At 53.6% G+C, this 18,788-nt stretch overlaps 1 protein-coding gene and 1 long non-coding RNA gene across 3 annotated transcripts in view; one reads left to right on the top strand and one right to left on the bottom strand.

Moving 5' to 3' along the window:
• Nucleotides 1-18,788, top strand: part of GMDS (GDP-mannose 4,6-dehydratase) — a 436,476-nt gene that overhangs the window by 313,120 nt on the left and 104,568 nt on the right. The gene's annotated exons all lie outside the window — the stretch shown is intronic.
• Nucleotides 1-18,788, bottom strand: part of LOC106504294 — a 30,019-nt gene that overhangs the window by 9,298 nt on the left and 1,933 nt on the right. Inside the window, exon 2 of the long non-coding RNA XR_002346083.1 lies at nucleotides 2,677-2,777. This is a non-coding gene — a long non-coding RNA (uncharacterized LOC106504294). The remainder of the gene's footprint in view (nucleotides 1-2,676; nucleotides 2,778-18,788) is intronic.

Genomic DNA, 18,788 nt, shown 5'->3' with positions numbered 1-18,788 from the left:
GCAGGTGGCTTCTGCCGGAGGATGCGTCTCCAGGGCAAAGGGCGAAGGTTTTTAAAGAATCATCGCATCATTTCAACCCCAGTGGGCCCGGGAGTTTACCCAGCACAGCAGCGCCTCTGAGAGCGAAAGGAGGTTTTATTCATTATTTATTAAAGTGCAGTTGCTTTACAATCTTGTGCCAATTTCTGAGGAACAGAAAAGTGACTCAGTTGTATATTCTTTATTATTATCATTTTTTTAATAGTTATTTCCCCAGTACAGCTTTTTTTCTACTGTAACAGCACGGTGACCCAGTTACACTTACATGCACACATTCTATTTTCGCACATTCTCAGGCTCCATCATAAGTGACCAGACATAGTTCCCAGTGCTACCCAGCAGGATCTCATTGCTAATCTGTTCCAAAGGCAATAGTTTGTGTCTGTTAACCCCAAGCTCCCCAACCACCCTCTTCCCTCCCCTCCCCCTTGGCAACCACAAGTCTGTTCTGCAAGTCCGTGATTTTCTTTCCTGTGGAAAGGTTCATTTGTGCCTTATGTTAGACTCCAGATATAAGTGATCATATAGTCTTTTTATTAATATCATTTTCCATGGTGTTCTAAACCGGGAGATTGGATGTAGTTCCCTGCGCTGTACAGTAGGACCTTATTCTTTGTCCTTTCTGAATGTGATAGGTTGCATCTCCTGACCCCAAACTCTCTGTCCATCCCCCCCTCCCCCTCCCTCTTGTCAGCCACAAGTCTGTTTCTATTTGGTTTTTTTTATTTTTTTTTTATTTTCCCACTGTACAGCAAGGGGGTCAGGTTATCCTTAGATGTATACATTGCAGTTACAGGTTTTTTTGTTTGTTTGTTTCTATTTGTATGTAGGTTCGTTTTGCCATATTTTAGATTCCACGTATAAGTGATACCACATGGTATTTGTCTTTCTCTTTCTGCCTTACTTCATTGGGTATGAGAATCCCTAGTTGTGTCCATGCTGCTGCAAATGGCATTATTTCATTCTTTTTCATGGCTGAGTAGTATTCCATTGTGTATATATACCACATCTTCTTAGTCCATTCATCTGTCGATGGACATTCAGGTTGTTTCCATGTCATGGCTACCGTGAACAGTGCTGCAGTGAACATGTGGGTGCATGTATCTTTTCGAATTACAGTTTTCTCTAGATATATGCCCAGGAGTGGGATTGCTGGTCACACGGGAGTTCTATATTTGGTTTTCTGAGGAACCTCCACACTGTTTTCCGTAGTGCTTGTACCAATTTATGTTCCCAGCAACAGTGCAGGAGGGTCCCCAAAGGAGATTTTAGCATCTGTCCTCTTAGCATCGGACAAACGAACCAGGCGGATTCTGGCTCCCACTGTGAGTCATTCCATAGGATACTGGAGGGACGGAGCCACACGGGACAAGCGGCCATGGCAGCGCCAGCCTGAGCCGCCAGGTGCAGCCGACACCTCCGTTTCCACAGAAAAGCTTTGGCCTCTCACGTGTCCCATACGCAGAAGAAGGCAAACAAGTCTCTCCTGCTCTAGTTTCCTAGTTTATTGCACAGAGATAACGTCTTCACTTCTAAGCATGTTCTGTTGAAAATGAAAACCCTTGGCTTTCATCATCTCTGTCGTGTGAGCTTCGCCAGTCCGCCCTCTGCTCACCTCCCTGGGGTGCCCACCCCACTCTGGGGAGGATGCCCCGAGGGCCCTGCACCCCCCCGCTTATCTCCCCGCCGGGTCCCTGGACAGCCAGGCTCTCGAGGCGGGCTTTGTCCACTCTCTTCCATCACGGGAAAACCTGTCCTCTGTCCAGCCCTTCCTCCCCCACGTCCCCACCCCCAGCGGAGTCAGGCGTCTTGGCCCCCCCACCCCGTCCCACTGGGGCCTCCCCGTGTCTCCTCGTCTCCAGACCGCGGATCGAGGTCAGCGCCCCAGCCCCTGGCCTCGGGCTGAGCAGACAGCACCTGTTCACTATCAATTCGGATCAATTTGAAAATTGATGTTAGTTTGAAAAGCACCTTCCCACTTTCACCTGCTGGGTACTGGTGTCTGATGCCCTGAGGTGCCCAGTGAGACTGGACGTGGTTCCCTGCGTCGTGTCCCCCGGAGCCACCGGCGATGACCCGACCCTCTTGCTGCCCGCCCAGCGGTCGGCGTGAGTCCCCGGGGTCTGTGCGTGGCTCTCCCTCCGCGCTCCTCTCTCTCCGCGGTTAATCCTGATCTGTTCTTAGATTTCAGAGTTCTTTCACTACTCTCTCCTTTGTCACTAGTTCTGTAATTTACACGTCGGGTTGGCTGGTTCCTGTTACTTGGCCTACAAATCTGTCCTGTGTCGTCTCCTTTGAGTAATTTATAACCCCCATAAAATGCCACGGAGAGACGCTTTTTTACGTTTTTGAGTAATGGTGAGAAAGAACTGCCCTGGGAATCAAAAATCCAATGAGTCATAGATTATTTTGTTATTTACGACCAGAGAGTGGTCATTGACAATATTTGGCAATTTTACAGCTATGAACCTGGGCTATTGTGCTTTAGAATGTAATTTATTAAGCAAATAAAACTCTTACTGGTACTGGGTCCTGTTAAGTCTGGGGACCACGTGGGCTGCAGGCCGGCACAGCTGTGCAGGTTTCATGGTAGCCACATACATCTTAGATGTCTGGACACTAATATTTTACACTTACTTCATGGCTTTATTTGTTCAGTTGCCTTTCTATTCTTGATTGGATTCTGACCAACCATTTCGGTTTAAGAAGTCATCAGCTTTGAGCAGAGAGGGAGGAGCCTGGCGAAAAGAGAATGAATTTATGGTCAAAAAGCATCAATCCTTCCTTCACTGGATACGACATTTAGCAACTTTGGGCGGTAAGGAAACACCAGACGTGTTCATGGAAAATAGCTGATGTAAAGTCATCTTTGAAAAAGGAAAAGGCAAGGACCGAAAACTTAATTAAATGTCCCCGAGGGAGAGGCTAGATGTCCATACAGAGGTTAGATGGGTCTGTGTGTGTGTGGGGGGGGTGCATAGACAGACACCCCCCACACACACGCAGAGACACACAGTCACACAGTGGACACTGGTGCAAACGGTCTGAATGAGCGAATTCAGGATTTCTTTTTTTTCCAATTCGTCGTTAATATCAGTAGTATTTTGTAAAAATGTTGATTTCAGTTCATTCCAGCCGTCCTTACCTTGTAATGTGTTCGCAAGAAAGATAACTTTCGAACTCAACAAAGCACGGTGATCTTTTTCCTGACAGCTGCGGTAAGCGGTACTTATTTCGTGATACTTTCTTTTTAGCTGGAGATGTGCCTCTTTGGGTGCACTTATCACACGTGTGTACCCGGCAAATTCCAGGTTAGAGACCTTCAGCTACGTGCCGAACAGCACGAAACCCGCTCTAGAAGTTCTCTCAAAAGCCAGACTCCTAATTCTGATGGACAAGAAAATTCCGAGAATGTTCCGTCCACTTGAAGTTCTGGCTGTTCGGTCCGCCTCTCCCTTGTGCACGGACTTGGCCAGAACTCCCCGCGGTCACTGCCTCCTGCCCGTCTGCAGGAGGGGGGGCAGATAAGACTTAGGGGTGCATGCTGGGGGGGCACTCCTGGCAACACTCCGGAAGGAGGTGGACCCAGTTCCGTGGCTCAGGGCTTCCCGCGAGTGGAGCCCAGCCCCCGAGGCGCTCCCCGCCGTTTTGCCCTGTCGCGCTGTCCCACTGACGTCTCCGCCTCCCCGATTGACCTGGAAGCATCTGGCCACTTCCTTTGCCAGCTGCGCACAGCTCCCAGAGAGGGCCGGGGCAGGAGGGCTCGGGCGAGCCCCAGGCTGCCTCCCTGCTGGCTGTTCTGATCCTCCTCCCTGGACAGATGATGGGTCCGCCCGTGGGAAAGGTCTCAGGCTCCTGGCTTTCCTTGGCTGGTCCGTAGGGTTCTTTACGTCGGCCAGGGGCAGCGCGAGCGCTTTCTTCTGGTCTCTGGTCGCCTTGTCAGGGCCTTGGCGGACTCCTCTGTGAGCAGGTTTTGCGTGTCACCAAGTTGAGGTGGTCTTTTTTCCTTTCCAGGTGAATGCCTTTGTGCCTTCCCCGGGAATCTGCTTGTCTCTGTGGTCCTGTTTCTCCAAAGAGCTTTGGAGTGTTAGGGTTCAGACCAAGGCCTGTGGTCCACCTGCAAGCCTGTGCCTGGTGTGAGGTGGGCTGCCGGCGTACCGATTTTGGCACGAGCCCCAGAGGCTCCACTGAAACACCTCCCTTCCTGTGCCGAATTGCTTTGGTGTCTTTGCTAAAAATTAGAATGGGGAGTTCCCTCTGTGGCACAACGGGAACAGCAGTGTCTCTGCAGCACCAGGATGCAGGTTTGATCCTCAGCTCAGCACGGAGGGTCCGGGATCCCGCACTGCCTCGGCTACAGCAGACGTCACCACTATGGGTCAGATCTGACCCCTGACCCGGAAACGCCGTATGCCTCGGGTCAGCCAAAAAATGAAAAATCCATTCATTCACTCATTAAAAAATTAGAATGCTGGAGTTCCTGTGGTGGCTCAGTGGTTAACGAATCCAGCCAGGAACGATGAGGTTTCGGGTTTGATCCCTAGCCTCGCTCAGTGGGTTAAGAATCCAGCATTGCCGCGAGCTGTGGTGGAGACTGCAGACGCGGCTCGGATCCCCGCGTTGCTGTGGCTGTGGCGTAAGCTGGTGGCTACAGCTCCAATGAGACCCCTAGCCTGGGAATCTCCATATGCTGCGGGTGCAGCCATCAAAAGACAAAAGACAAAAGACAAAAAAAAAAAGAGGAATGCTACATGAGCTTTTGAAATTTATTCTTCCACCACTAATTCTTCCAGTGAATTTTAGCTGAGTTCATGTTAACAGCCATTGTCAAAACAGCATGAAAAGTAGGCATGGTTCCTGCTTTCATGGGGTTTCCAGCCCCCACTTCTACCCTTGGGTTTAGATTCCCCGGGGGTTGGAGTGGGTGACCTTACAGGAGAGTGGCATCTGTCGTTGCAAGCACGAGACTCCTGTCAGTAAGTCTCACTTTCTTTTTTTCTTTTTTTGCCACGTCCTTGGCATATGGAAGTTCCCGGGCCAGGGACTGAATCCGAGCCACAGCAGTGACCCACACCAGAGCTGCAGCAATGCCGGACCCTTTAACCCACTGCGCTGGGCTGGGGCTCAAACCTGCGCCTCCACAGCAACCGAAGCCACTGCAGTCGGGTTCCTAATTCACTGTGTCACAGCGGGAACTCCGGTCTCACTTTCTCTAACCTGTCCTTTGCATGATAAAAACAAATATGAGGCCTAAAACAAGGCAATTAGTACAGGGAACCTGCTCTTTCAAAGCTCGCCGGCTACTTTGCCGTCCCCAATACCGAGACTCTGGCCTAAGTGACACGCCCAGGTGTGCAGAGGATGTTAGGTGGACGAGCTCGAAGGCTGCACAGCGGCAGGTCCGTGGGCTCTCGGTGGCTTCAGCTCTGAGGGGAGCCGTGACTTCGAGTGGTATCTGTGCATCTCTTTTTGAAAGATAACTATTGCTTAAATAAAGTCTGCTTCGATCGTGGCGCTCAGGAGGTGAAAACATCAGTGAGCCTTTTTCCTGTTTTGAAATGTAGGAATCTGAGGTTCTAACCCGGGCGAGTTCACATCCATTTTGTGTCACCGACACATACCAACGGCTGCAGCAGCAGAAGGCTTCTATGTCAAAACCCCAAATGGAGAGGGTTGAAATGGCATTTCCACAGGCCTGTTTGTTAGGGTGCAGATGGGCCCGGGACCCCCGCCCCCATGCCTGCGCGGTCGCTTTGGACAGCGGAGGGGCCGTGCGCAGCCTCAGAGGCTTGTTCCGGCTCGAGTTGCTCCGACAGCAGAAGCCCTCATCCGAAGGAATCTGCCTCTTGAACCACAACTCAGGTCTCAACTTATAAGAACTTTCAGGTAGCCCATAATAAGCAAATACGAGGACTACTTTACGAGCGGGAGCAACGCCCCACGCGCCCAAGTTGATTTTCTGAGTGGCTAGAACTCCTCCAGAAAGTGTTTCGGCACTAAATCTGGGCTTGGAGCAGAGGTGGCCGTCCAGGGGCACTTTACACACAGGCCACAGCGACAAATATCCACATTTCCACGTGACTCGAAACTGCGGTAGAGTCACCCCCACTGGAAACCGTCTGAGTGCAAATTAGCCCTCCTCCCCCTTCACACTCTTCACAGTTACGGAGGATCTCAAGCCGCTTCTGCCCTCGAGGCTTGTGGCTGTCGGTGTTTACCACACTGGAAAATAACGCTGGGGTCCTTCAGAGATAATCTGCTGATTCTCTGAAAAATAGCATGGTAACCTAAAGAATACGTTTTTCTGAAAAATAATAATAAGTAAAATAAGTAACACTAAAATACAAATAATAATCGATGTAACAACAAAAGCTGTAGTCAGAGGAGCGGCATCGTTTCCCCTTTTTAAAATCTCGCTGAGGTCTGGGTCAGTAGAAGACTGGACTCTCTGATCTGCAGCCTCACACGAGGGGCAGAGAGACGAGGAGAGAGCAAAGCAGACGTCCTCCTGCTGTTGGAGAAATAAGCGCGGGAGCTCCTGTCGTGGCGCAGCGGAAACGATCTGGCCGGTATCCCTGAGGAGGCGGGGTCGATCCCCAGCCACGCTCAGTTAAGGATCCAGCGTTGCCGTGAGCTGTGGTGTAGGTCGCAGACGTGGCTCGGGTCCTGCGTGGCTGTGCCTGTGGCTGTGGTGCAGGCCGGCAGCTGCAGCTCTGATTTGACCCCTAGCTTGGGAACCTCCGAATGCTGTGGGTGTGACCCTAAAGAGACCAAAAGATAAAAGAAAAAGAAGCCTGCCCTTGAGACCCAATTGCAGGGTCTCAGGCATGGAGCCCCTGGCTCCCAGGATGACACTTGGAGGACTGTGGCCTGAGCTGCCCTGGCCTAGAGCAGGGCAGCAGGGCAGCACGGCCTGCCGAGAGCGTGGACGTGTGTCCTCACAGTGCACAGAGTGTGCGTCTAATCACATGTGCTCCCCCACGTAGAAAACAGAGGATCTCGGAACCTTCTAGTGCGACTAGAACACAGCAGGGAAAAGCGGGAGAAAGCTTATGTTCCAGACCGCTCCCTGCGCCCGCACTTCAGGAAATCCCACGTCGAGACACGACCATCTCAAGGGGCTGAGCCCCTCAGGTACCACGGGGCATCTTGTGGCGAGAGAGCTGCAGGCGCCTGTGACGGGAGGAGACCGGTCGGCTCCTCGAGGGAGATGGGACGAGCGTGCGGCACCTGAGCGTGAGCGGAGCACGTCCGCACGGCCTCGCGCTTCCTTCGAGGGCGGCGCGGAGACCTCCTCCTCCTCAGACACAAGCATGAACTTTGCTGAAACGCTGGAAGCCTCTTCCCCTGAGACCGTACAGCCTGGCAGAGACGAGCTTCGCCTAGAAAGTATCAAGAGCGATGCATTTCTGTTGCCAGCGAAAACGACCATATGACATTCAAGAGCTTTGGAAAAACACAAACACATTTCTCTTATGCGGAAATGTCTCTTGGTGAGGATTAGAAGTTAGTCGTTAGAATTTTCTATTGGCTGGGTTTGTTTTCTGCTTTAGCGTATTTGTGAATTTCTGTAATTTCAAATGAAGGTGCGTCATTCATCATCAATAAGAGCGTGATGTGTTCTTGGAGCAGCGGAGCTGGAAGGGGAACCGTACCCAGCTGAGCGGACCAGCCAGCCCTGAAGCTCTGACTCACTGGCAGCGTCGTAGCATAAAGAGGTGCTTTTTACCCCAAACCCCAGAGGTAACGGAGAGGAAAGCTGACTGGCTGCAGAAGTGTCGCCGGCAGGGTGTGGTTCCTGGGGGGGCTGGCCGAGGGTCCCGGAGCAGCGCCCAAGGCCTCCCTGGCCCCGCTGGACGCATCTGACCTTCCCGAGGTGTACGACGCGGGCTGAGGGCGGCTTCCGTGAGAAACCGAGTTCACGTGCGGAAGCAAACCCTCCAGGTGGGCAGCTCGCAGCGCAGGCCCGAGAGGAGGCTCTCCTGATCCTCGGCGCAGGGGAGCTCAGCGATGCAGCCGGCAGTGAGGCGCTTAAAGGGATGAGGAGCCGAAGGAGACCCAGCAAGCGGGGTGAACGTCCCGTCCGACCTCGCGTCCTGGCCTGGGCTTGTCATCTGCCTCGCCCTGCTGGTGGACGGTTCGGCTCTCCTTTCCCTTCCTCGGGCCCAGGGGTCGCGGCAACTCTCCCTCGAGATCCGTGCTGCGTCGCGGACCCTCGCGGAACCCGGCAGCCAAGGCAGCAAAGACCGTCGGGCGCGGCCTCCGGGCCTTCCCGCGGGGTCCCCCAGGCTTCCGGCGCCTGGAGGTGGGGAGCCTCTCCCGCTGCCCCTCATCTCCCCTCACTGTAACCCAACACTTCGGGCAACTGGAGACCCAGATAGTCTTGTTAACTTGAAGTTTTCCTCCAGATTTATTAGCCCAGCGGAGCTGAGGGGGTGAGTGTTGATCAACGCCTCGCAGGTATTTCTTTAATTATTGCTCTGGCATCTCTCGGGCCTCATAAAAACCTGCCGTGCGAGTTAGTAATAAAGTCACTGTTTGTTTGTTTATTTATTTATTTATTTGGGGCTCCGGGGTCTCCTAAGGGGAACCTCTACCTTTGGCCATAAATCGTCGCCGCAGCCTTGATAATACTCTGCTTGAGCGGGAAGGCCCGGGGCTGCTGGCTGAGGGAGATTAAACTGTAATTAAACTTCGCTGTGAGTAAGGAGGGACAGAAAAAAAAAAAAGATTGTGGTTTCATAAAGCAGAAAAGAAATACATTGACTGGTGTTTACAGCCCAGAGACTTTTTTTTTTTTTTTTTTTTTGCCATCTCCCCGACTACAAAACAGTCTTATTTTTAGCCAGCCAAGGTTTTGCAAGATGCCGTATCAGCCACAGTTCTGTTCTTTGAAATAATTGCGCCAGGCTGGTCCTAAATCCCCAGGGACGAACGGGAGGCGGGAGGGACCATTTCTCAAGCCTATGGTGCCGATGAAATTTGCCACAACCCGTATGAATTAGGTCGGTGCCCTCACGGAGTCCCACCTGATGGGGAAGGCGTTTAACTGGATCTTAATTGAACGTCCAGCTACATAATATCCTTTTGTTTAGGCTCAGAAATGGATTTTTTCAAACCTCCTTATCAGCGCAGCTATTAAATATTGTGGCTCTCGTGCTATCAGTCTCCGATCAGCAGCACAGTTAGTGCCTTTTACCTTCCAAGGAAGTGTGCTGGAGCCAGCTGGAGCACGAGAGGCAGGAGCTGGGGAAAGTCGTAATTGAAACAGGCGACGGCCTCGGCACAGACAGGAAATAAAAGGAAGACTGGCCTCCAACGGATTAAATTAGATGTTTCAAACTCAGACAGTATCAGGAGGAGGAGGATGGGAGGAAGAAGGTAACAGTAAGTTCATTCAGCAGCTCCCTCCCCCGCCCCGCGGCCGCTCAGACCTGCCTCCTGCGAGAGGGGTGGCAGGTCCCGGCTAATGTCACACCCTGTCCCTGCTGCCTGCCCTCTCCCGCCCAGAGTCCTTTGGTATTCCATTTCCATAAATTAGGCGTGAAATTACGTTGGGCTGAGGATCCATGATTTCAGCTGTTTTCTAGTTGGGAAGGAAAATCTTCCAGACCTAAAGCAAAAACATTTTTTAAAATATGCTTCCTGCCTATTAGGTTGAGATATGCCTATTACAGAAAATGCTTGCTTTGTAGAAACCTCTCTTCTTTCTACGCTCACGGAATTCTGTCTGGTCTCCAGTTCAAGGAACGTGTGTTGAGGGCCCACGGAACACACGCCCCTCCCCCCGCAACCGGAGCCGCTGGCCCCTATGCGTGTCTTAAGGCAGTGCTGGCACGTGCAGGATGCGGATTCTCAGTGAAGACCGTGCTGGCTGGTTAAAGTCTTCTCGGAAAGGAGTTGATTGTACGTTGTCATGTTCCAGGGAAACTTGCAGCGTTGTTAGTTTTCACCTTCTGCACATGGTAGCTCAGGTTTTCTATTCAGGCAACTGTGGGGCTTCGTGGAACACAATTTGCTTCAAGATCCAAGTGCGAAGTTAGTTACTAGCGATGCCTGAGACTTTGCTTTGTAAGGTCAGCGCCTATTTCACGGTCACCTCCGACGTCACTTACTTATGGGGGCGGGCAGCCGCGGATGCCGAATTTTCTCTGAGATATAAATAAACACACTGAAAGCTCCAGCAAGCTCAAAATAGGATAGCTCTCCACCATCCCCTCTTGAAAGCTGGAAACGTCGTGTCTCATTGCAGCAAATGGAATTCCAGCTTCGCGGGCTGGACGGGGCCGCTCCGCTCGAGGCTCCTGTGTTCCTCCCGTCTGTTCTGGGTGGTGGGGCGGCCTCGTGGGCTCCTGCATTAAGCCCTGGGAGTGTTCCCGTGCACACATCTGCTTCGCTGTGGCTGCCTCTGAAGGTGGTGAGGGGAGCTGGGGTGGGGACTCCGTCGTGTGGGTGGGTTTGCATGGAACATGTCGCCAGCTGGACGGCTTTACTGCTGTATTAAGGTTCCGGTCAAAGGGTGTGAATCGCGGAGGGTCGCGGGCCGCCCGAACTGCTGCTAGTGACTCGCATACCGAGCAGCTGCCCGGCCAGCAGGCCGAGTGCGCTCATCCGCGGGCGTGGTCCCTCTCCAGCGAGGGCAGGCTCTTGTCCACGTAAATCGCACGGCTGCATTCAAACTCGAAGGAGGAGACTAGCCATGCATACCTGTGTCCCCACAAAGGCCACGTGCTGAGCGTCCTCCCGGAAAGCTCCTTCCAGCACGGGCCTCGGAAAATGGGCACGTTTTACAGAGAACCCTGGCTTCCACGCCGCAGGCAGGCTGTGCTGGCCGCCGGCAAGTGTTCCAGCGAGTGCCCGGAAGTGGGCTGGGCTCTGAGCAGGGACGGGGCGCCTGCCTGACGCCAAGATCTGTGGCCTCCACGGCCCAGAACCGGACACAGCCCTTCGGGAGCCCCAGGCTGCGGAGCCCTCCTGTAGAAGCTCTCCCCGAAGTCCTCTCGGCGCCTCCTTGTGACTGTTCTCGGGGCCCAGGCTGCCCTGTGCCCTCTGCCGGGCTCCCCTGTGGTCACTGCGCCCGGGCCCGGGGGCGAAGGCTGGGCACAGGATGTGCGGCAGGCCCGCTCTCACCCTGGGCACAGCCCCGGGGTGTCTTCTGCTTCAGGCCCCGCGAGGCCCGTGGCGACAGGCGCCTCATTCCCGCTGTCCCGGAGGAGGGCGCGGAAACCACGGGCGGTTAGGGAAGCCCCGGGTCCGCAGCGAGGGGCTCGGGGACCAGGAGCGTCTTTCGGAGCGTCAGGCACGTAGACCGGCCGGACCTTTTTACTTTGTCTTTTTTTTTTTTTTTTTTTTTTTGCCATTTCTAGGGCCGCGCCCACGGCATATGGAGGTTCCCAGGCTAGGGGTGGAATCTGAGCTGTAGCCACCGACCTACACCACAGCCACAGCAACTCGGGATCCGAGCCTCGTCTGCCACCTACACCACAGCTCACGGCAACGCCGGATCCTTAACCCACTAAGCGAGGCCAGGGATCGAACCCGCAACCTCATGGTTCCTAGTTGGATTCGCTAACCACTGCGCCACGACGGGAACTCCCTGGACCTTTTTACTTTGGAAAGCTAGTCATGCGGCAGGAGTGGTTCCGAGGGGCCATGGAGCAGCCTCGTGGGGAGGGGCCAGGGCAGGTGCTCTGTCCGCAGAGACAGCTGTGGACAGTCGTGACTTTTACTATTAAGGTACATCGACACCAGGTGTGACTGACACCCAGGTGGGACCCTCGGAGAATTAGTTCAGATTAATCTCTAATGGACAGGAATGCGGAGGGGCCGTTTGGAGCGGGGGAGTCCCCAGGCCAGGGCTGGCCCCTGCGGCCCTCGCGAGCGTCCTGACACCCGAGAGCGGTGAAGGGACAGCACACAGGCAGTTACAGCGCCCCCGAAGTTTCTCTTCACTCCCCTTTGCGTCCGTGCGGGAGGGGCTGCGACGTCTCTCCCTTCTAGAACAGGATGGAGGAGCCTGAGCCAGAGGCCTCTTCTCTTGCCTCCTTAGCCTGTTTTGAAGATAATGAAGCCCCTCTGACTTAAAATAAAGGTGTATCCTGATTACTGTTTTCCTGTTTAGAAATACTCCCATTTGGGGTCTCAGATTTGAGAATGAAAGCCAGAGAAAGCAAGCATGAGTCCACCAGGGCTGAGTCACACGTCACAACCCATCCTGGGAGAAGAGACACCGCCTGGCTGGAGCGTGGGCCTTGTCGGCACATGCACCTGACCCATGGCCCCACCGCCCCTCGCCTTATCACAGGGGCTTCATCCTGAGAAACTGGGCGTCTTATATTGTTCTTTCTTTTTTTTGGTTTTCTGGTTTTTTTGTTGTTTTTTTTGCTTTTTAGGGCCACTCCTGTAGCATATGGAAGTTCCCAGGCCAAGGGTCAAATTGGAGCTTCATCTGCAACCTACACCACAGCCACAGCAATGCCAGAACCTTAACCCATGGAGCGAGGCCAGGGATGGAACCTGTGTCCTCATGGATGCTGGTCGGGTTCTTAACCCACTGAGCCACAGTGGGAACTCCAAAACCAGGCATTTGAAAGTGACCCTGTTTTTTATGACCTGAGCAGATTGAAACCCAAACTGGTTAGGTGTGAAAAGTGCAGGTCCTTTGCGACTCTGTGAGAGACCTGCAGGAGGGCGTTTTCCAGGCGCGCCTTCGAGTGTGTGTGCACGCCAGGAAATAGCTCCATGACCTTCTCGCACTAATACCCAGTGAGTCAGAGACAAAGCTAGGGTGCCCTGCCAGCCATCAAAGAGCCAGAGTCCGACAGGTGACCAGACCTGTCCTGGTCCCTCGGAGGCTGGGGCACCGCTTTCCTCCGGGTCCATGTGGGCCAGTCGGTGGTGCATGTGGTGTCCACTCGGAGCCAGGGCCCCAGGTCAGAGCCGGCACTGCCGCTTCCCGCTGTCTCTCAACGTCTTCGTGCTTCCGTGTCTCCGCTCGTGCCGGGAACACCTCCCTGGGCTCCAGGGGGAGCAGCACGATGAACACAAGATTCTCGAGACCGTGAATGTGTCTGAACCTTGGCAGCTGTGACGGTGGTGCTGGTTTTGAGAGGTACTTGCTGCATCGTCTCCCAAACCAGAGCATCCAAAAATCACTGGAAGGAGAGCAGCACAGCGGACGTTTAGAATGATGAGCAGCAAGGTCCTGCCGTCCGGCACAGGGAGCCCCGTCCAGTCTCTCGGGATAGACCGTGACGGAAGAGGCTGTGAGGAAGGGAACGTGTATCTTGGTGTGACGGGGTCACTTCACTGTACAGCAGAAATTGACTCCACACTGTAAATCAGCTCTACCTACCTAAAAACAAGTCGCATCGTAGAAACAGGTCCGTCACGACATGCATTGCCTGAAGAGGGCGGTGAGAGGGTTCTTCCTGCCAGGCACGCCTGTGCCTCTGCCACCCCGACCCTAAGAGTCAGAGTACCCTCAGCACAATGATGAGCCCATGACCTTTGACGTGGGTGTGGTAGCACCATCCGTCCTGCTTTCTTGAGCCTTTTGAATAAACATATTTCATCAGAAGCGAGCGAAAGCATTTCCCTGACTTTTCATTAGTGAGTGGGCAGAGGGCCCCGCAAACGTGTCGATAGAGTGAAAATGGGGGCGTTTTGCCTCCTCAAGCCCTTTGCTACGACGAAAACAAAGTGAGCATTTGGATGTAAAACACAGCAAATGAATATTTTGTGTTTGTTAATTTTTAATTGAAATGAGGCAAATCAGTGGGTTCCTATGTTGCTAGGGGAGCAAATACACACAGGAGTTCAGTTTTCCAAATTTCCATGAAATTCGAAGGTTATGATTTGAGAAGTTAGGATCCCAAGGGGAGTTTCTGAAAGAGCATCAAATTTGAAAACCTAAACGTGGCTTGACCGTTAGGCGCACTGGGGAGCTTTGCAAAGCTCGGAGCTCCCAGGCTGCCCCCAGCCTGCCTGCCTGCAGCCCTCAGTGAGAAGCTGGGTGCTGCGCCTGCGCCCAGGTGACCCCGAGGGCACCCTTCTGGGAGAAGTGTGGTTTGGAACCTAGACCAGTTTCACTTTCTCATCGTGTCTTGGGAGCACTGGCTTAACGAGAAGTAACAAAGGCTATATATTTTGTCCTGCGTCTTTTCCTACTTGAGATAAAATGACCAGACACCCCAGTTCCCTGTAAGCCTCAGGGAGAAATCCAGAGGCTGGGTGGACTTCCGGAGCCCGTGTGGCAGCAGGTCAGCCCTGTTCTTTTATGAAGTCAAACTGAGGCCAGGCCCCTCCAAGGCTAGTGCACTTCTGGGAACTTTCCTCTGCTTGGTCCTTAGCTCTGGAGCCGTCACCGTTGACCACCGCATGGCTGTCCTTGGCTCTGGAGCCGTCACACTTGGCCACTGCGCGGTTTCAACCCCAAAACTGCCCCGGCTTCCTTTCCCTGATTTTGCCGACACAGGTGTATGTGTGTTTTCCCCTTGTTGGCACCACCTCAGCAGTCTATGCAGTGTTGCACTTTTCCAAGTCATTTCTCAGTGAATTGATTTCTTAGAGAATGCCTTGGATTGAGAAATACTCAAGGTAGAGTTGAAATAAATGTGAAGAAATGGGATCTGGAATGTAATTACTGTGGGAATCTCCGTGGATTTATCATAAACAAAAACAGAGCTCGGTAGGTGTTGGTTACCTTGTGAAAAAGCGGCTGGTAAATTCACTTCAAAAGTTAGGACAGGTGTCCCCTTGTGGCTCAGCGGGTTAAGGATCCTGCGTTGTCACTGCCGAGGCTCCGGGCGCTGCTGTGGCATGAGTCCGATGCTGGGCCCAGGAGCTTTCACGTGCCGGGGGCGTGGCCAAAGGAGAAAAGGTTAAGATAAACTCCTCACGTCGATCTACCTGCCGTGTCTTGTGGTTTTGTTGTGTTTCACTTTCTTCCCGTTAACACCCGCTCTCTTGAATACTGCTGTTTCGAAGTGTCCGCCTCCAGCCCCGTCCCTTTGCAACTAAGTCGTCCGTGCGCCGTCCTCTGGGCCCCCTTGTCCCGCCAGACCCAGGCCTGTTCTCCCAGGAGCTGAGTACAGGCATCTCCTTGTCTGTGCCCTGGACCATCCCACTCTGTTCTCTTGCGTCCTGAGTATTTGGGAGAAGCTCTGAGCTTTGGGGACAGAGAGTTTGTGTCATTCGGGTGCACTAAGCAGAGCGGGAGACCTGGCGTTGCCGGGGACCCTAACAGCACGAGCTGGAGGCAGGGCTGGTCAACACCCGGGGCTCTCCCTGTGGCTTTTGAAGGTGGGAAGATGAGCCTCGTTCACAGCGTTCTCCACGGTGGCCCCCACTGTCCCCCGGGGGGGCTCAGAAGCATCCAGATCACCTGGTCCTGACTACGTTCACTTAACCCAAGGCAGACCCCAAGTCCGGGCATTCTAAGGGCACACACCAGGTCCCCATTTCACGGACTTCTGGGAAGGGGCCATTGGTAATTTCCCACGCTGCTTCAAAGGGCTGTGGGAACTTATGTTCATCTGAGATTCGTGACTGTCCCGAAGGCAGCGGGAACTCTCAGGCGCTCCTTAATCCATGTCCCCACGCCCAGAACAGCCTCATACCTCCCCAAACTTGGTGGAGTAGAGAAGCCCACGCACATGCACGCTCGTGTGACCATGGGGTCTGAGACGGCCGGAGCGCCGGGGACAGAAACGTGGACTTTCTCACCACCCAGGACAGTGCGTCCCCCGAGGACACTTAGGAAGGCTTTTGTTGAGACTGGAAAAGCTCACTGTCGGGGCGAGTGTAGACAGAGAAAGGGGATCAAGAAGCAAGCCCTGGGGCACGCCCGCCTGAGCAGCAAACACAGGAGCCCGGCCCGAGGATGGAGCGAAGAGTGAAAGCGCACGGCGGGGATTTCGGGGCCAGAGCGGGATGTTCTCGAATGACCCCCGAGGACCATCTCCCAGCACAGAAGCTCGAGGCTCTCGGGGCTGCAAAGCTTTACGAGCGTCCAGCTCTGTGGGCGAACAGAGACCTCACCAACGACCATGACTGTGCAATTTCGACATCAGGATTAAAGAAAAGCTCCTGAAACGTCCGGCAGTGCAAAGATCAGGAGTGAAAGTGGCGCTGTCGCTCCAGCGCTGAGACAGGAGCCCGTGGAGCAAAGCCCTCTACACTCTGGAAGTGATGTGTCCTCTGCGGTTCTAAACCTATTCAAGGCGTAAGGGACATTTTCAAGCATGCATCTGCTGTGTGTGTGTGTCTTTTTAGGCCACACCTGCAGCATGTGGAGGTTCCCAGGCTAGGGTTGAATTGGAGCTGCAGCCGTCAGCCTGCACCACAGCCACAGCAACGTGGGATCTGACCCATGTCTGCAACCTTCATGTCAGCTCACGGCAACACTGGATCCTTAACCCACTGAGTGAGGCCAGGGAGCAAGCCCGTGCCCTCATGGATGCTGGTCGGGGTCATTGGTGGTGAGCCACATGGGAACGCCCAAGCATGCATCATTTTTAAATTGTCCTACCCGCGCTTTTCTGAGCAAGCTGCTGGAGAATGTACCCCACCGAGACAAGGGGGTAAACCAAGGAAGAGGAGGCAGAGGACTCAGGAGGTGGGGACCTGACACAAAGGGAGGAGAAGGGCACTCGCTCTTGGGGCGACAGCAGAGGAAGCCGGAAGAGTCTGGCTGCAGGTCGAGAGCACACAGCCAGCCACTAAAGGTCGAGGCTTCAGGAGCTCCGTCTCTAGCAGAAAAGCTAAAGGAACAATGAGTGTTCTGACGGGTCTCAGGGCGGGAGAATGGCATCTTTTTTTTTTTTTTTTTTGTCTTTTTTTTGTCTTTTTGCCTTTTCTAGGGCTGCATCCACGGAGTATGGAGGTTCCCAGGCTAGGGGTCGAATCGGAGCTGTAGCCACTGGCCTACGCCAGAGCCACAGCAACGCGGGATCCGAGCCCGTCTGCAACCTACACCACAGCTCACGGCAACGCCGGATCCTTAACCCACGGAGCAAGAGCAGGGATCAAACCCGCAACCTCATGGTTCCTCTCGGATTCGTTAACCACTGCGCCACGACGGGAACTCCGAGGACAGCATCTTTACAGAGGGCGAAGGGTATGAGGAAAGGTACGAGCAAAAGTCATCTGAAGGAGAACCTCTCGTGATCGAGGGCGGCACGGAAAGGGAAGGGGTTTCGAAGGGCTGAGGTCGGGATTCACCAGCTGAGTCAGGAGTGAATAGTACCGACGTAGAAGTTAACAACGGCTCCTAGGAATCTGCATTTCACCAAAACTCGGAAAGTAACTGTAGAGGGAAAGGGGGGTTAAATTCTTAAAAGGTTTAAAAAACATGCTCCAAATTCCCTCGTGCTGTATAACAGGACGTCAGTGGTTAATGCCTAGAATGGATTCATCAAGCGATATAAGAGTAAGTATAACGACAATTAGCAAACGGTTAAAAGTGTTGAAAGGGGCCCTGGAGTGTCTGGCAAGTTGGGAGGAGCGGGGAACAAGGACGTTTGTTTTTTATTACAGGTCTTTTAGCACTTTTTAATTTCTGACATCATTTACATGGAATATTTTGCTTAGTTTAAAAATTAATTAAAAAACCAGTATAATTTGGCTCTATGTTGTACACAGCATTAAATTTTAAAAATGTATTCAGTTTTTATCTTCACTAAACATACCAGAATGCACCCTATATTCCAAAAACAGGAAGTAAGGTTTTTGTTGGTTTTATTGTTTTACTTAAGAGCTAACTGACAAACAAGGATACATTAGTCTCAGAGCTTTTTAACGTTATGGACGCACAGTAGACTTAGAGTGTCGTGTTAGTCTCTGCCGTACAGCACAGTGATGCCGTCATTCGTACTCTCTCTCTATATATATATGTACATTCTTTCTCTTCCTTTCCGTTCGGTTTATTACAAGATCTGACTGCACTTTCTGAATCCATCCTCTGTATGATAGTTTGCATCTGCTAACCCCCAGCTCCCAGCCCTCCCCCCCGGCAGCCGAGTCTGTTCTCTTGGGGTGCTAATGTTTGAAATCTCAACCACTTTTAACATCCAGGACCGCGTTATTGACTATCGTGAGTCTGGTAAGACGGGAATTCCACCTGCCCGGGAAGGAAGCACGTGAAGCTCTTGTTGCTGTCGACACCAGTGAGCACCCTTAGCGGCTGGGAACAGCCCCCCCACCGTGGCCCGAGCCAGGGCCCCAGGCAGTGACCTTGGGAGGTGGGCCTTGGGGAGAGAGCTGGACTTAGATGAGGGGGCGGCTGTGGGGATGCCCCTTGGGCTTAGTGCAGGAAGACGGTGAGGAGATGACCTGCTCCAAACCAGGAGGAGGCCGTGGCCTCCGCCCTCTGCCACTGTCCAGAGAGAAACGCCGGGTCTATGGTACTGCGCAGAGGCAGCGCGAGCCGGCCGAGAAAGACAAACGCGAGTTTACTGTCTTGGGTCTGGGGACTCCAGGGGGGACCTGCTCCCCGCCTCTCCCAGCCCCCAGAGGTCCAGACTCTGGGCCTCGGGCCGCCTTCCGCATCACATCGTGTCGCCGCGGCCCCTCCTGTGTCCCCTGCCCTCTCCCATCCCCCCGATTCCCTCAGAAGGACCTGTGATGAGGTCAGGACGGCCCCCCACCCTAGACCCTTCGTCACATCTGCAGCCGCGTGTGCCGGGTAAAGCCCCAGCTTCTCAGGGGAGGGGGTAGCACGTGGGCATCTGTGGGGACCATCGCTCAGC

The sequence above is a fragment of the Sus scrofa genome, chromosome 7, assembly GCF_000003025.6.
Source record: "Sus scrofa isolate TJ Tabasco breed Duroc chromosome 7, Sscrofa11.1, whole genome shotgun sequence".
Classification (NCBI taxonomy): domain Eukaryota; kingdom Metazoa; phylum Chordata; class Mammalia; order Artiodactyla; family Suidae; genus Sus; species Sus scrofa.
The sequence above is the reverse complement of the archived record's forward strand: the minus strand, read 5'-3'. Positions and strand labels throughout refer to the sequence as shown.